The sequence below is a fragment of the Pseudophryne corroboree genome, chromosome 5 (assembly GCF_028390025.1).
Source record: "Pseudophryne corroboree isolate aPseCor3 chromosome 5, aPseCor3.hap2, whole genome shotgun sequence".
Taxonomy (NCBI): Eukaryota; Metazoa; Chordata; class Amphibia; order Anura; family Myobatrachidae; genus Pseudophryne; species Pseudophryne corroboree.
In genome coordinates, this window is record NC_086448.1 from 358,452,901 (window position 1) to 358,458,334 (window position 5,434).

At 42.2% G+C, this 5,434-nt stretch overlaps 1 pseudogene; it reads right to left on the bottom strand.

Moving 5' to 3' along the window:
• Positions 1-4,730: 4,730 nt before the first annotated feature.
• On the bottom strand, positions 4,731-4,849 carry LOC134930075 (5S ribosomal RNA; annotated as a pseudogene).
• Positions 4,850-5,434: the final 585 nt, after the last annotated feature.

A 5,434-nucleotide genomic window follows, 5' to 3' on the forward strand; every position in this document is an offset into this window, starting at 1 on the left:
GCTTAAATCATAGAATTTGGGGGTCATTTTGATCCCATAGTATTATTAACCTCAATAACCATAATTTACAGTCATTTTCAGTCTATTCTGAACACCTCACACCTCACAATATTATTTTTAGTCCTAAAATTTGCACCGAGGTCGCTGGATGACTAAGCTAAGCGACCCAAGTGGCCGACACAAACACCTGGCCCATCTAGGAGTGGCACTGCAGTGTCAGGCAGGATGGCACTCCAAAAAAATAGTCCCCAAACAGCACATGATGCAAAGAAAAAAAGAGGCGCAATGAGGTAGCTGTGTGACTAAGCTAAGCGACCCAAGTGGCCGACACAAACATCTGGCCCATCTAGGAGTGGCACTGCAGTATCAGATAGGATGGCAGATTTAAAAAATAGTCCCCAAACAGCACATGATGCAAAGAAAAAAAGAGACGCAATGAGGTAGCTGTGTGACTAAGCTAAGCGACCCAAGTGGCCGACACAAACACCTAGCCCATCTAGGAGTGGCACTGCAGTTTTCTAGTGAGAGGATGAGTGCTTCCATCCTCATGTGAATCTGAACCACTAGCCATGAACATAGGTCAGGGCCTCAGCCGTTCCTTGCCACTCTGTGTCGTAAATGGCATATTGGCAAGTTTACGCTTCTCCTGAGACGCTTTTAATTTTGATTTTTGGGTCATTTTACTGAACTTTTGTTTTTTGGATTTTACATGCTCTCTACTATGACATTGGGCATCGGCCTTGGCAGACGACGTTGATGGCATTTCATCGTCTCGGCCATGACTAGTGACAGCAGCTTTAGCACGAGGTGGAAGTGGATCTTGATCTTTCCCTATTTTACCCTCCACATTTTTGTTCTCCATTTTTTAATGTGTGGAATTATATGCCAGTATCAATAGCAATGGCCTACTACTATATATACTGCGCACAACTGAAATGCACCACAGGTATGGATGGATAGTATACTTGACGACACAGAGGTAGGTAGAGCAGTGGCCTACTGTACCGTACTGCTATATATTATATACTGGTGGTCAGCAAACTGTGCAAAACTGAAATGCACCACAGGTATGGATGGATAGTATACTTGACGACACAGAGGTAGGTAAAGCAGTGGCCTACTGTACCGTACTGCTATATACTATATACTGGTGGTCAGCAAACTGTGCAAAACTGAAATGCACCACAGGTATGGATGGATAGTATACTTGACGACACAGAGGTAGGTAGAGCAGTGGCCTTCTGTACCGTACTGCTACATATTATATACTGGTGGTCAGCAAACTGTGCAAAACTGAAATGCACCACAGCTATGGATGGATAGTATACTTGACGACACAGAGGTAGGTAGAGCAGTGGCCTTCTGTACCGTACTGCTATATATTATATACTGGTGGTCAGCAAATTATGCGCTGTACTCCTACTATATACTACAATGCAGCACAGATATGGAGCGTTTTTCAGGCAGAGAACGTATAATACTGGTGGTCACTGGTCAGCAAAACTCTGCACTGTACTCCTCCTATATAATACTGCTGGTCCCCAGTCCCCACAATAAAGCAGTGTCAGCACAGATATATGCAGCACAATGAGCACAGATATGGAGCGTTTTTCAGGCAGAGAACGTATAATACTGGTGGTCACTGGTCAGCAAAACTCTGCACTGTACTCCTCCTATATAATACTGCTGGTCCCCAGTCCCCACAATAAAGCAGTGAGCACAGATATTTGCAGCCACCTGAATAAAACTGAGAGGACGCCAGCCACGTCCTCTCACTATAATTTCCAATGCACGAGTGAAGAATGTCGGCGACGCACGGCTCCTTATATAGAATACGAATCTCGCGAGAATCCGACCGCGGGATGATGACGTTCGGGCACGCTCGGGTTAACCGAGCAAGGCGGGAAGGTTCGAATCTGCCTCGGACCCGTGTAAAAAGGATGAAGTTCGGGGGGGTTCGGATTCCGAGGATCCGAACCCGCTCATCACTACCGTATAAACATATTGTGATGAAAGCACTATTAAGGATGTACAGTGGATATATATTTGTCCCAGATTTCTGACCTACAGTATATGTTATAAAAATGTCTTCTTCTGAAATACAGACTTGGTAAGATGTTTGGGCTTTAGTAAAAGCTGGTTAAGGGTTCCTAGGGTTTTGGATGGAGAGAGAGGACTGGCCCCATCCCTTAAACCCATTTTGGGTCTTCAGGTCTTCAGCCTGAGATTAGGCAAATTAGTACTTGCATTTATAGAGGCTAATAAAGGTTTGTTACTGTAGGTTTTTACTCAGTGCTTCAATACCTAGGGGAACAGGCATCATGCCTGTTAAGAGACACTGTAATGTTCTGACCATGAGTGCTGTGCATATGCTTATGTTTTTGATAGCGGCATTAGGTCATACTTTGTTTTTATGTTTTCTGTTTTCTGTACTTCATAATGAAACTAGCTACAGCTAGATTGCACAAAACTCCTAGACTGGTGTACTGTTTCTTGGCTGCTGTGTGTTACGACGTGACCATCTACCCCAAGAGAGGGCACCCCTACCTTGATCTCTTCACAATTGGTGGACGTGAATGCAAACAACACATTGACATTGCAGCCATAGGAAAAATTATGTTTAAAGTTTAAAGTGACAGACACCTATTTGTTGTTGTGAACATCAGCTTATACAATGTGAAATCTATCGTGTTGGTATCAGCAGATGCTTAAGGGAGCCAGATTCTGCTTCAATCCTACACCCAAAGATAATATGAAGGACATTATTAAGGACTTGCTGCAGGTTACTTCACCTCAGCAGTAAGCTACCAGGACTCAGCAGGTGTAGCAAGCCACACTAAAAGAAAACCACACACAATGATTGTAGCTTGAGGAAAATCAAAAGCAACAGCAGATTCTTATCAATTAATTCTGCGGGCAACAGCACCAAGACCACAAGGCCATAAAAGTGGTTGTGCAGCATTTATCAGCTCTGTTGCAGGAACACTTTCTAGGACATTCAACTAATTTTCGTTCCATTCAGGCCAGTCATTTTTTGCAAAAGATGACCCAGAGTGGTGATGTTAAAGCTTATACAACCACTTTTGAAAGAACAGCTGAGAGAGAGAGTTGGCCTAAAGAACAGTGGGCAAGTCTTGTGACACCCTTCCTGTCAGGGAAACTGCAAAAAGCCTATTTTGACTTGTGCCTGACTGATGACAAAGACTATGATAAGTTAAAAAAAGAAATCTTACCTCGGTTGGGAGTCACTGGGCTAAATGTAATAGGGTGCGAGTTCTGTAAGTGTGTGAGTTTACCGCAAAACTTGTACATGTAATATGGTGCGAGTACATGTAATCTTGCATGTTTCTTGCACTCCCACAACTTACAATGGCCAAACTTGCATCCAGATATTTTCTGGATGCAAGTTTGGTCTTGGCTATAAAAATATGGGGAACAAAACAAGTATCCCTGTATTCCCTGTATTTTTAGAACCAGCATCAGGCTCTACTAGCAGGGAGGTAATTCCACAACCATGAGACACACTTGAGAGTCCCGTGGCTGAAGCACTGACCCCAAATTAGTCAGCCCAGACTAAGGTTTCTTGAGGAAGTTTAGGAACTGTAAGGTACTTAACCACTCTAGACTTAACCAAAAAGTATTGGCAAGTGCCATTAACAGGGAATGCAAAAAAAGACAGCCATTTGGGTTACATGGGGCACCCGCCATCTTTCAAAGGGTGGTGGATAGAATTCTAAGGCAGCATAGATAATATGCTGATGTAGTTATCTATAGTACTGATTGGCAGTGTCACTTACCCAGGGTACTAGCAGTGCTGGACTCCATCTGTAAGGCAGAATTTACAGCCAACACCAAAAAAAATGTTGTTTAGGGACAAAAGAAGTAAAGTTTCTTGGATACACCATCAGCAGAGGTTGGATAGTGCCTCAACTTAATAAAATTGAGGCAATACAAAATTGGTCATCACGCCTGATTAAGAAGCAGGTGAGAGCTTTCCTAGGAGTCATGGGATATTATAGATGGTTTATACCCAATTTTGCCACTATTGCTGTTCCACTGACAAACCTTAGGCAAAGAGAAGGGCGATCAGGCACTGGTCAAATTAATTGGAACATGAATGGTGGTGACCAAAGTGGACAATTATAGCCCTGGGAAAAATTCCAAAATATAGTCCTAGTTGGTGGTGCGCCCAGAGCCAGACAAGTACATGTACTAGTAGAGGGAGAGAGAGAAGGCTCTTGTGTGGGCGCACTCTTAATCAGTAATGGAAAATTACGTTAGATATGTAAAGAAAGTGTTAAAGCATAATTTTTATTAAGTAATTTAAAATAGAATATACCCAACAAGTGATCCAAAGAATAAGGAAAATACAAAAAATATTAAAATGTTCTGGTCTTTTTCTCACAGGATGTGATTAGAAAGGTTGTAGACACATAATTGTCTTACACCCATTTCCCCTGACCAGTACAGAAATTCTGTATTAATGGGACCAAATGGTGGTCAAAGAGGTGATAAGTATGTGTAAATGCGACCAATTAGTTGGGTCAATACCATGAACGCTACTCGTCACCAGCAATAAAGATACACAAGCAAATGCTGACTACTGATAAGTCTATGGATATAGCCTGGATGCTTATATGCAGTTGAAAGATCAGATTGATGAGAAAAAGAAGTCAATGGTGATACTGCTGTTGGTGTCACATATCACATATCAGAAGAAGTTGACTCCTGCTCTACAACACCGGGTATTCGTGGGAGGTCTCCTCTCCAAGTACTAACCCAGCCCGACACTGTTTAGCTTCCAAGATCAGGCGAGATCGGGCATTGGCAGTGTGGTATGATAGTAGAGGGAGTATGTGAGTTGTACTCCAATGGGAGTGCACCTATATAAGAGATTTAGAGGAAGGTACAGATTTTTTTTTAGAAGAATATAGTATGTGGATCTGCTTTCTACGTTAGGCAGAGTGCAGCAAATACCACACCAGTGTCATTGTGCAACCTGGATCGCAGATGAGAGTCCACGGAAAATAGTTGAATGAAGAACAAAGAGAATCTAAATGTCTTATTACTAAGTATGTAATAGACCGGTATTATCAAAAGTACTGCATTTAAACAGCAAACGGCTTTTAGATAATTTATAAGTCAATATAAGTGATCTTATGCTATGACACTAAATGCAATTTATATACAGAAATTGTGGGACACCCGGTTCCCAACAGAAGTTGTGGGACACCTGGTTCCCAGAAGGATAAGTATATTGGTGGTACAAAAATTATATAGTCCGGACATGAGCTAAAATATAACAGATATAGGTGGAGTGACCGGAGGCTATAGTGCTATTGATCTAACAGACAGTGCTGTTTCATGAATCAGATAGAAGAAAGGTCACCCCAATATCTACACTGCCGGTCCTAGGTTTGTTGCTAAAATATTT